A 13,307-nucleotide genomic window follows, 5' to 3' on the forward strand; every position below is an offset into this window, starting at 1 on the left:
ATAAAGAAACCATGCTTATTGAACCTAACCTGCAAGTTTTGCTCGACAGACAGTAAGTTCTTTGTTATCGATGGGACATGTAGTACATCATGCAAATTTTTCTTTCTGCCATCATAAACCACAAGAGGCACTTTGCCTTTATGCTCAACGCTATGCTGCCTGTCATCACCTGTGCATACATAGCCATGTCTTTCAGCTACCGTGTCAGTAAACCAATCACCGTGAGGGGTCATGTGGTTTGATGCCCCTGAATCAATGTACCATACTGCATCATTGGTGGATTTTTCAGCAGCCCTATCTTTCACATACTGCATGGCAAATAATTTATCTCCTGAAGCGTCATCTGCCTGACTCGATGCAACAAAATGTCCATGCTGTTTTCCCTTCTCATTGCCGTGCTTCTTCTAGCAGTGCTTAGCAATATGACCATACTTCTCGTAGTAATGAAAATCCTTATCCTTATTCAGATTGTTAGATAGGTACTACTGCTGCTAGGAGCCTCTGCCTCTAGGGCTAGATCTCCCCCTGCCTCTAAAGTTTTCACCACCTCTTGCATTCAGTACCTGCTCGTTGTTATTGCCATAGGATGCATTTTGATGGCCTCCTCTGCCAGAACCATAGCCTCTACCATGGCTGCCACGACCGCGTTGATTGGAATAAAAGATTGCATACTTGCTTTTGGAACTACTTAACCCTAAAGCCAAGCCAAGTTTAACCTCCTCATGGATAAGCAATGCAACCAATTCATTGAAATCATGCATTTCAGCCTGCACAGACACAGAAGTATCAAAAGACTTGTACTCTGGACCCAAGCCATTCAGAGTCACAACAACCATATCTTCATCTTCAACTTGAGTACCAATAGATGCCAGCTGATCCGCAATGGTCTTGATCTCTGTCACATAGTCCTGTATAGACCTGCTCTTTCTCTCCATATTGTTAAATTTCTGCTTTAATTGTATCTTCCTGGCACTTGTAGTGGTGCCATAGTACCTGATCAAAATGTCCCATGAATCCTTAGGAGAGATGCAGCTCATTATCTGCATTACCATGGCATTTGATATACATAGAGACAGCCAATGCAACACCCTGCGAGCTCTTTCTATCTAAGCTCAGTGTAACTGTCTTTGATTAGCTGTAGGTCTCTTTGGGAACTCAGGTTTGGCTTCTACTCTAGTCACCAACTCCCAATATCCTTTCCCGATTAAGAAGTTCTCCATGCGAAACTTCCATATGGCATAATTATGACTGTCCAATTTCTCCCCCACAATCTGGGTAATATTGTCTGTCCTGTCAGCATTTGCCATGTTGTATGTTCTGCCTGACTACCTGCAAGCCAAAAATCTTCATGACAATTCAGTTTCAACCTGCAACTGTTTATGATAGTTTTCAACACTCTATGTGCTCAGACAGTCAGTATTTCAGCCTGAAAAACAATGATATATACACCTCCTGACACTTGGCAATCTCCTAGATATGGCAACCTGCATGTATAGACTACATTCACTGCATAACCAGCATGTAATCAAGTAGACTGTTCATGTATAGACAAGTAGTCTGTAAACATCAAATGAGAGTTACTAGTAGCTTCTCTTCCATCCAAACAATAGAATGTATGTGCCTCAAACAGCCCCAAGAACACTTACAGCAGTTCAGAGATCTATTTCTTCATACGGGGTTCCAGACATGTCAATCTGACACTGAGTACATCATGTACTGCAAGTACAAGTGTAGAATATTCTACTTGCAAATTCCAATCAGCTAAGACTAGCCAATCACAATGTATTTCAATCCACAAAACTCCTCACAGTGTCACATGCATATGCCACCATACATGGAAGTCAATACATGAACCTGACAGTATCCAAGATTATCACGTGTTTCGAAATGCAGTGACATATAAAGCATTTATTGCTCAATGACATTCAAGACCATGTCAAACCATTTTCTTCAGCTCCAGACATTTCAATCAACTCCCTTCTCACTGCTTAATGCATTTGACAGACAAAACTCAAGTCATCAAGTACTTGGAGCTAACCAGAGTCATCTAATTCTCTTCAAGAGTCAAGAGATACATGTAGCCCACTAATTAGACAATTTTCAGCCAAGTAAAATGCTTCAGATCTGAGTGCATTTGATCAATAATCTTCAGCTCCAAGACATTCAAACTAATACATATGACTTCTAGTGTATGGCCAAGCTTCAATTGTAGCCAAAGTACATGTCAGACTTCAATGCATCAACCAAGGTCAAGTATATGCTGCCCTGTCACTGTTCACAGCAGGTCTTCACTGTATTCAGATCTGTGTATCACTGTTACAGCTCACACATGAGCTTCCATCAGTGCATTTGCCTCTTACAATCTTTGAGCACCTCCCCAAGAGCATAACCAAGCATTCTATCACTTAGAATGCAACGAATGTGTTGATTTATGAGCAAGGAAGCTTTAGCCTACATCAGGCGCAATCACACAGATTTGCAATCTTGTTCTAGCAACACGTGATGAAGATACTGATGATGCCCAGGCACTCTAATAAGTTGAATGAAGTCTTCACTCGCCAACAAGCCGTTGCCAGTATTTCATACAATATAGACCACAACCGTACAATGCATACCTTCAAAAAACAGTGGCAGCCTGCTTGACCTTTCACAACCATGAGTCTTCAAGCTTCAGGGTTTGCTCCACCAATGCCATCCTCCAGAGAGCCCATTCATGGCTCTGATACCATGATAAAAGTCAAAGAGAGAGAGATTGGAACTAACACACATTGAGAAGTAGTGTGCTCTCTCATGTATCCTTTTTATTATGTATAACTCCCATAACTCAAATGACTGTTTACAACCTAAGGTCTCAAGGACCGTTCCACCAAACAACCAAGTCCTAAGCACCAACTTATTAAATGTCCGCATCATGTAGTACATTTGGACAATGAGAATCTGTTTCCACAGACCACTAGGAATGGATAAAGACATGAGTAAACCAAGTGTTTTATCATGATATCATTTAACTCTTTGACGTATAATAGATTTAGATACAAATTGAGCTACATCATGTTTTAAGTTGAGCTATGTTGAAAGCACGGATCTAGAGCATGGCAGGAGCTATGGTGGATGGAAGATAAAGGTTATTTGTGCAATGGATTGACAATGACAATGACACTAACTAAAAGACGAAAGCATCATGAACTTGCATTACTCATTGTGAAAGTACAATGCTTTATGATAGTTGAGTTGTTCCACTCTCCTCACTATGCATATGGGATTCATGACATCTCTTTTTGAAGCATACATCATTTGTCACTCAACACCCCCCCTCAAATGATGAGTCTCTACACTTGCTGGCTTTTGCCCCCCTACATGGTGACATGACCCATGAGACTAGCTCATAGGCAGCCTAGTCAAGTTAAAGCTTGAAACTTTATATCTTTGGCAAGGGTTTTTACAAAAAAAAAAATCCACTAAGGGAAAAATAGATATCCACTATGGGAAAAAACATATGAAAGATACAATGAAAATTCTTTAGAAAAATCTGTTAGAGTTGTTGGTGGTAGCAGAAGCATCTTCTTCTTCTTCTTCATTCATGAACTGGTTCTCGTGGTGATCATTCTGCATTTGTTGTGCTCTTTTCTTGTGGAAACATTCATTGGGTATATGGCCAGTCTTGCCACAGTAATGACATATAATTTGATCTTTGTTGTTGTTGGTGCTGAGTCCTCCGATCACGGCCTTTTGCTCCATAAGTGCCCTTGGTGTACAAGAGATGTTTTTGGTGGTGTGTTCCTTTGCATCCTTGTTTTAACTTTGCTTTCTCCATCAAGTAGCGAGTGCTCAATATCTTTAAGTGAGAGACTTGGAACATTACTTAGGGTGGTGGACACAAGATTCTCATATGGATCCTTACTTACACTTGCAAGCAGTACAACTATTGCTTCATCTTCATCAATATTCTTCTTAAGACTTGTAAGTTTTTAGGCTCTTGAACTTGTTAATGTGTATGGTCATGGAAGCACTATCTTTTACATCCAGTGTATAAAATTGCATGAGTAATTTTACCTTTGAATTCTTTGCTTGGGTACCAAAGATCTTGTCAAGTTCCTCCCAAGCAATTCTAGCATCTCTAATGCCAGAGATATGATGTTGCCCATCATCAGTTAGTCCCCAAGCAATGATGCCTAGTGCCTTGTTATTCATCTTCTTCCATTCTTTGGTTTCTGGTGGAGCTATTGCAAGGATCCCGCTTTCTAAATCTTCTTTCCCGCCATCTACATCACCTTCATCATCTTCAAAGAGATCCTAGAGGTCTTTCCTCATGAGGTGATACATGGTCTTTTCCTTCCAGGCATGGAAGCCTTCTCCATTGAACTTTGCTATTTGTTCGAGCTCTACCGTTTTTGATCAACAAAAAATTAGCCAGCAAAAGAGTTGTACTTCAATGTGTCAAGAGACACAAGATGATTAGAGTTTAACAACACTGCATGAGTATTAAAAAAAATACTATCTTGGAGCTCAATGTCGAATGTTGATGCTTGATCTTCTTCTTGCTTTCCGATTTAGTGTTATGCTTCGTTGGAAATTAAGTGCTCAATAAGACTAGAGTGAGAGAGTCTTCAGTGGACTGAGAGGAGTAAGAAAATGAAACGTTTTATGGCCTTGAAGGTCAATGGCTATGAGTGCCCACAGAGATGATAGTCTAGGTTTCTCATATTGTGATCAATAGAGAGAGTATTTTGGGGAACCCTTTAGTGATTAGGTAGCTTAGATGGTAGGCTAGAAAAGCCCTATGGTCGTAGAAGAAATCACGCGTGTAGAGAGCAAATCGTCTATGAACAATAAATGCCAAAGTTCTAAACAACGAGTTTGGATTTTGACAATGTTGAGCTCTGGAGTGGCCAATGTCAAGCTCTTATGTGATAAAAAGTGGTGTTGTGAGTTAGGAAACAAATCTCTATAAGGAAGAAAGTTGAGATATGATGTGGTTTGAGAGATCCAAAAGCTCAAAGTCAAGTAGGTGTTGTTTTGGCTATGGCGGGCAGACACAAGGTCAAGTGGAGATGGAAGTGGAAATGGAACCATGAGCTAGATTTGAGCTATCTTGAGGTTAAGAGGGACTGAGAGAGCAGAGAAGGGAGTTATGCCATGCTCAGCTGAGCTCTGATACCATATTGAAAGCATGGATCTAGATCATGGCAGGAGCTATGGTGGATGGAAGATGAAGGCTAGATTTATGTTGACATAGACAATGAGTAGACAACTGTTACACAAGTGAATTAGGTTCCAAGATGGAAGCTTGGACTGATAAACACAATCTTGTGTAATGGAGTTACAATGACAATGACACTAACTGAAATAGGAAAGCATCATGAACTTGCATTACTCGTTGTGAAAGAATAATGCTTTCTAATAGTTGGGTTGTTCCACTAAGAGCATCAAATACAACATTATCACATCTTGGTTGATATGAATCATAGGATGAGATTTTTTAATAAAGGAAGCCCATTTAATATGCTTGTTAGAAATTAATAATTGAGAGATAAGATGCTTTATTACTTGTAGATCAATTTTTATTAAAACTTTTGAACCCATAAGGTAATGTTTCCAAATATCCAGAGCATAGATAATAGCTAAAAGTTATTTATCATAAGTGTTATAATTTTGCTCAGATTGTTTCAGCTTGCAGCTCTCGTATGCAATAGGATGGTCATTTTGCATGAGTACATCATCTACGCTTGATCCATCGGCATTAGTAACAGTACACAAAAGAAAAGTTAATTAAAGTCAGCTAATTGCAAAATGGGAGCATGATTTTAAAAATACTTTAAAGAGTTAAAATATTTTTATTGATTAGAGAAATAGGCGAATCAAGGCTACTAATATCACTATTTTAGATCTTCTTCGATCTTACACAATTGATCACCCTAATAATTGGGACCGATCTTACAATTTTCTTATAACAATATACTTCACTCTACTACTCGCCAAACACCTTTTGAGATTATCTATGATAAGAAATTACATATTCCTATAACCACTATTGCTTCTAATATTCTGTTTACTAATGCTTTGGCATCTAACCATAAGAAAATTTTAGAGAATGCCATTGAACATATTAAAGAATCTCAATTGCACTATAGTATTCAAGCTAATAAGAAATGTTATGCCATTAAATTTAATGAAATATATTTGGTATGGTTGCATATAAAATAGCACTGCTTAAAATCTATTAAACAACATCCCAATATCAAATTGGATCCTCATTATTATGGCCCATTTAGCATTGTACACAAGATTAATAATAATGTTTTTCAACTAGGTATACCTCCACAATGGCAAATTCATAACTTCTTTTACATCAATTTATTAAAACTCTTTCGAGATACACCTCTTATTACATTTGTATCCACCTTTGTTAGATGGGGATACTAAGATTTTAGTTTCTAAAAAGATAGTAGACCATGACTTAACGACTACAAGAATTATTCATCTTTATCTGCGATATTTAGTTATGTATAAAAATCATCCTACTAAGGAATCCTAGTGGATTCAAAAATCATCATGACCCCCTACTTATGTTTATTTGATCTTTGTTCACTAGAGGCAACACTAGCGTGTGGTTGGCCACCATACATTTATTTGTGAATTCTCTTGTTCAATTGACGATAGTTGCTTCTTAAACCCTTGGCATGTTATCAAAATTACATGGATAATTGTATAAAAATAAGATGACGATTCAATTTATTTGTATGGATTTTTTGATATTATTTAATTGACACTTTATTATAGCCTATCGTGCATACGCCTACATATGATACTGGTTGTTCATACTTCTTTTGATAGTTAAATAGCAAGAACTAATGTGATTTGTACTTGGTACATCAAACTATTACAAGAAGATATTATTTTGTTAAAGAGCACTTATGGTGTACACTGAATATTTATTGGACGCTTGATAAGTGCTTGTAATTATTTACGAGCTAATTTATAATAGTGTAGAATTATTATTTAATGGATATATATCTTGATTAGATTAGGATTGATATTTTAGATCTTACCTTTAGAAAAAACAAGTCACTTTGAAGACAAGAATTAGAAAAGATGAGCCATGAAAGGAAAAGAAATATATGGCCTATTTTTGGGATATCTTTTGTATTTTGAACACTAAGAGAATAATATTAAATAAAAAATACATGGTAAAAGTGCTCACCCATGTATGGGGGGATGATTGTACCCAATTGGTCTCTCGTGCACTCCTCTCTCAATTCTAGTTTTTGGCAATTAGTTGTTCATTAATTTTCAATTTTTGGCAAAGCTATAATGATTTCTTCGAATATACTTCTTGGTATTGAGCTCATTAGATGTGCTGATGGTATTCGACTCCTAAAGATAGTATCTTAGATATGTTGTTCGAGTATGGTATATTGATATATAAGCCTCTTTTAGTACCATTGGGGAAGAATGTAAAATGTAGTATTGATATTGGAGATAAAGAAGATCCTATCAATTTTCTACTAGGAGATAGTAGGGAGTTTGATTTATATTACTATCACAAGGCCAAACTTAAGGGTGTTGGAATTGTGAGTGGAGATGTAGATGTAGTCTGATGTATATTGAGGTACGTGAAATTCAACTTGCATTATAGGCTTCTTTATGAGATTAGTAAGGGTGTACAAGTATTTGAATATGTCAAAAATCGCGTGGTGGAGGGACTTGCTCAAGATGCTGCCGAACACACATAATGCACAAGGAGAAGCTCACTCAAGAGATAAGAAGAGAGATGGAGACCAAAACGTTTTCTTGCTGGTTTCTTCTTCTTCTTCCACACACTTTACAATGTACACAAAGTATAGATAAGATATAACATAAAGAAAAGTGGCCTACTAAGTCAAACAATGCATAATCGACTACACTAGTCGACTAGCGCTATAACTATGCCAACTGTAAATAGGTGTAACGACCTGAATATAATAAGTAATGAGTCAGTGGCCATGTAAGAGTCATAATGACCACCGACGTACTAAGTGTAGACGTGTGGACCCATCTAACCAGGCGGTCCATCATTAATGTCCGCATGTGTTGAGCTTGTCATCTCAGCACTCCCCCTCAAGCTCAACTGCGTCTCTGCAACTCCAAGTAAGCTTCGAAACTTTTGAAGCTTCTCTGTACCCAATGCCTTCGTGAAGATGTCAACTATCTGATCATGTGTGCTGATATACACCAAGTCAATCTCACCTGCTAGTACCTTCTCTCTCACAAAGTGGTAGTGTACCTCAATATGTTTTGTCTTGGCATGGAACACAAGGTTCCTAGCCAACTGTATACTGCTCATGTTGTCACAATAAATGACAACTGGACCTTTCACCTACACATCTAAATTAGCCAATAACTTTTGCAGCCATACTACCTCACATGCTGCAACAACAGCACCTCTATACTCAGTCTCTATACTCGACAAAGCAACTGTAAATTGCTTTTTGCTGCTCCAAGTAACTGCTGCACTACCAAGAGAGAACATGTATCCACTAGTAGATCTTCTATCAAACATACTACCAGTCCAATCTACATCTGTGTATCGAAACACCTGTACATCTGTACCTGCCTCATAGAAAAGTTCATACTGTAATGTGGACTTCACATATCTCAATATGCGTCTGACTGCATCCAAATGTGGCTTTCTAGGTACTTGCATAAACTGACTCACAAGACCAACAGCGTAGCTCAAGTCTGGCCTTGTAATGGTCATGTAGATCAAACTCCCCACTATCCTCCTAAACATAGTAGGGTCTTCTATCTCATCCCCAACATCGGCACTCAACTTTACATTCTGCTCCAATGGGACTGAAAGTGGTTTGCATGCTGTCGTATCATACTTGGACAACATATCCAAGCCATACTGTCTTTGAAACAGCCATATACCATCATCACATCTGATCACCTCAATGCCAAGGAAGTACCTTAGCTCACCTAAATCCTTCATCTCAAACTTCTTCAAAAAGTCCTTAACCTCAGCAATCCCACTATCACTATCACCTATAATAATCAAGTCATCCACATAGATGACTATGATGACCAAACCTGCATCTCCCTTTCTCACATAAAGTGAGTGATCAGCATCAGATACTCTCTGATCTTGTCAGACCATGCTCTAGGTGTTTGCTTGAGCCCATAGAGTGCCTTCTTCAACCTGCACACATACCTAGGATGCTCTAAATCTTCATAACCTACTGGCTGATACATATACACTTCTTCCTACAAATCACCATGCAAGAAGTCATTCTTTACATCCATTTGCTGCAACCTCCAACCTTTGGCTGCTGCCAAAGCAATCACACATCTGACAGTTGCCATCCTAACAACTGGGCTGAAGGTTTCTTCATAATCTATGCCATATGTCTGGGCATAGCCTTTTGCAATCAGCCTAGCTTTGTACCTATTAATAGAACCATCTGCATTGTGCTTAATCTTATAAACCCATTTACATCCAATAGTTTTCTTGCCCTTCGACAATGTTACTAGATTCCAAGTCTTATTGACCTTTAATGCAACCATCTCCTCATCCATTGTTGCATCCCAATGAGTATGACCAACAGCATCCTTAAAACAAGTGGGCACAACATCCTCAACTAGTTTCACCATATAAGTATAATGCTGAGCTACATAACCTTCAAAACCAAATCTTTTAATAGGGTATCTGACCCTGCTAGATTTGTGTACCACCGGATCACTCAATAGAGCCTTTACATTACTATGAGCTCTTTGTACACCTGGTATCCTGACAGAAGGAATACCAAGCTCATCATCCAAGCTCTCTGAGCCACTGGAGTCTCCATCAAGAACTGCATCAATGCCATCTGACACTTTATTCTTTCCTTTGTCTTTACTTGTAGTGCTACTAGATGCACGTGAAGATATAAAGCTACTCCTTAGTCTCCCAAACCAAGGACTACCAGATAATGTCCCTGGTCTACTAAGAGTCTCAAGGGTGCCCATTGGCATTCCTCCTCTTCATCATTATGGATTGATATTTATGCTCTTTTTCTACTCAAAAGATCCATGTCTCAAGGGTGCCCATTGGCATTCCTCCTCTTCATCATTATAACTAATCTCCTCTTGAGAAAGATTGATGAGGAAATTGCAAATGGAAGAATCAAAGGACTACCCATGCCAATTGGAAATCAATATATCGTGTAACTAATCATTGCCAACAATGCTAACATAGTCAAAACAAAAAAGGAGACTTAAAGATTTGATGATTATGTATTGAGACATCCACCAATATCTCTCTCCAAAATAAGCACATCCAAAACAAAGCTAGTGCCCCACCTTTGAGGACTTGCAACAATGGATACTTGCAAATGGCTTAATAACAATCAAAATAGAGAAAGTTCTTAGATATATGGAATGTCCCATAAGGATAGGTGATCCCTATCAACATTGATGTCTCATAATGCTAGTCTACTCTATAGAGAAAAGAAAACAAATGGCTTGGCTCAAATTTCACGATCTACACTTACAACAAATATGGCTAAACAAACAACATGGCTTGGAAAATCTGCAAATAAACTCTATGAGATTACTTGTGGTAAGACATTTCAACTTATGAGATTACTAGTGGTAAATTCTATCTTGACTTCTACCATTGTCTTCATGAATTCAACACTTGCCTTTAGCAAAATGTTCTTACTAGTAAATTAGAAAACCATACAAAAACTTCATTTCGTCAATAGAGAAAAGAAAACTAATGGCTCAAATCTCATGGTCTACTCTTACAACAAATGTGGCTAAACAAACGACATGGCTTGGAGCATGTGCAAATGAACTATATGAGATTGCTTGTGGGAATTATGAAAAGAATTCAAGAAGACCACAAGTGTGGCTTATCTTGATAAAGGGCTAGTCGAAAACCTCATGGGGTTGTGGAGAAGCTTGGATTGATGCTTTGTACAAAGATGGGGCAATCCCAAGTTATTCAAGAGCCATTGCTTTGACTAAGCATATTTGGTTATCTCACTCAACCAAAAAGGGCAATGCAAGAAGTCTAGAGAAACCAATCACCCATCTTTCCAAGTAACCACACAAACATAAACAACCTAGCTCAAGCAATTACCATTAGCTGAAATGGCCACATGGAGAAAAGGGCTCAAGAGTCTCAAGGAAGACACGCTCCAACAAGACGAGTATGTTTTTGTGGAGATTGCTATCCAATGAGCTTCTAAGAGTGTCCAAGCTACTCAAGGTATTGGCCTTTTGTGTTTGGTACAGAATTCAAGAAAAGGCAAGTATAACCCCGCTTTCAAATTGCAAAAACCGATGCATTTTAGTGTTAAATTATAAATTGATCCAGATTATATTGAGATTGGCAACTCAAGACAAAGTAAATAAATGAGCTTGCACGTGCTCGCATAATTGCTAATAAACCATTACCATGGTAGCATCGATGTAGAGATATCCCCGCACCATAACAGAGCAGCAGCGGCAAGTTCTTGTTACAGTAACGGAGCTATCAAGACGCACACATGATAATTGTTGTGCAGGACTTCAGACCACACGGACAATTAAGCGGAAGGGTAACAATGGGGACTAGCTACATGATACGCAAGTGTTATATTACATATGTTGAACCAGAACACTATATAGCAGAGCACAAGAGAGACGGAGATCATCCCTCGTGCACACATTTTACATGTATTGAACCAGAACACTATACAGCAAAGCACGAGTGAGCCGGAGACCATCCCTCGTGCACATACACCTATGATCGGAGATCATCCCCCATGCACCCATTTATTTACTATAGACTCCATAGGACCAGGCATGTTCTATGGACTCCGGAGAGGTACATCAGGATGCTGCAGAATGGGGGCGGCTCAGGATCACTTCCGGGAGGGAGGAGGGGTGTAGGTAGCAGATCCGTTGCCGTTGTTGTAGTAGGTGGAGCCATCAGGGTTGGAGTAGTAGTAGGAGCCGTTGCTGTTGGAGTAGTGGTATGAGTTAGGGTTTGGGGCAGAAGGGCCATAGTCCCGCGAGCAGTAGTGGTTGCCCTGGGAGTTGGTCCCGGAGCCCTTGTAAGAGTAGCTGCTCTGCTTCGATCCGCCTCCCATCTTGCTATGATCTGCGAAACACACAACACGAACCTCTTCTCAGAAATGGATGTGTGTGTGTGCGTGTGTGTGTGAGAGAGAGAGAGAGAGAGAGAGAGAGAGAGAGAGAGAGAGAGAAAGAGAAAGCCCTGCCTTCTCCTCTTCTGTAGCTTCGCGAGCTTTGCCTTCCCTCCGTCTGCCCCACAGATCCCTGCCGTTTGCTGAGATTACCAGGTGATCTAGAGTGTGCGAGCTAAATATCATTCTCGTGACTTGCTCATCACGCTTTCATTTGGGCGAGAAACAGAGGCTATCGAGAATGTTTCTTACCTAACCATATGTTTAAATGTCCTCTTGATAAATAGTACCTTGCAAAAGAAAACATTGCCAACAAGCAAGAGACTTGTTCAAAACCTTAGAAAGCACAATACCTCTAGCAAAATAATAGTTGCATGTGACAATCACATTCCAAGAGTAAATGTCAACATAGATTCCTTCTACTTAAGTAGCCTCGCAAAAGCAAAGAGATGGCACAACCCTTTTCATCTCTTCATAAGTACAGGGAAAGCATCGTTCCCTCATATATACTAGCATTCTGTCATGCGAATTGCACGGCAACTTTGCTCAATAATCCATTTCTCCTCTTTCTCCCTCCAATTTCCCCTCTTCATTTTCCAAGATGTTTTATCTCTCTCTCTCTCTCTCTCTCTCTCTCTCCAAACTTAAAACTAAATGTAGTTTTTAAAATTTGTAACACAGAATGCCAAACACAGAAACAATCTCTTCCATGCACCATACTCACAAACTTTCCTCTCGACATCAATGTAAGGAATCACATTCTTGCTTTGCACGATACTTAGAAACAACAACGTTATATTGAAACGGGTCATAATCGAGACTAAGACCAAGCACCAGAAAAAGAATTTCTATAAGAGACCTAGTCAAAATGAAGCCATGAAGGCCAAGTATAAGGCACCTGAGTGTTTCCAAGCACCACAAGCAAATGACCGATGCCAACAAAAAAGGCAATGTCTCCAAGATGCCTAATAGAAAGAAAGCTTCCTCTTCTTTGAGGAATCATTAACAAAATCTTCCTCCTTGAGCAAAACATGAGAAGACAAAGCAATGAATGATTCCACAATTTTCATTGGCAATCGCATGGGCGATGTAATAGTCCTACCTCTCTCTTTACCACTTGCATTGGAACAAATATCACAATATAAGTACGTGGAA

The 13,307-nt window shown here is 39.1% G+C and overlaps 1 long non-coding RNA gene across 1 annotated transcript; it reads right to left on the bottom strand.

The window, feature by feature from the left end:
• Positions 1–11,579: 11,579 nt before the first annotated feature.
• Positions 11,580–12,569, bottom strand: LOC148031175 (uncharacterized). Its single transcript, XR_015691856.1, has 2 exons — positions 12,228–12,569; positions 11,580–12,106 (listed from the first exon to the last, which is right to left on the bottom strand). It is a non-coding gene; the product is annotated as an uncharacterized LOC148031175 (long non-coding RNA).
• Between the last annotated feature and the right edge of the window lie 738 nt (positions 12,570–13,307).

The sequence above is a fragment of the Lygodium microphyllum genome, chromosome 9, assembly GCF_053477565.2.
Source record: "Lygodium microphyllum isolate KBCC chromosome 9, Lygodium_microphyllum_v1.1.10, whole genome shotgun sequence".
Classification (NCBI taxonomy): Eukaryota; Viridiplantae; Streptophyta; class Polypodiopsida; order Schizaeales; family Lygodiaceae; genus Lygodium; species Lygodium microphyllum.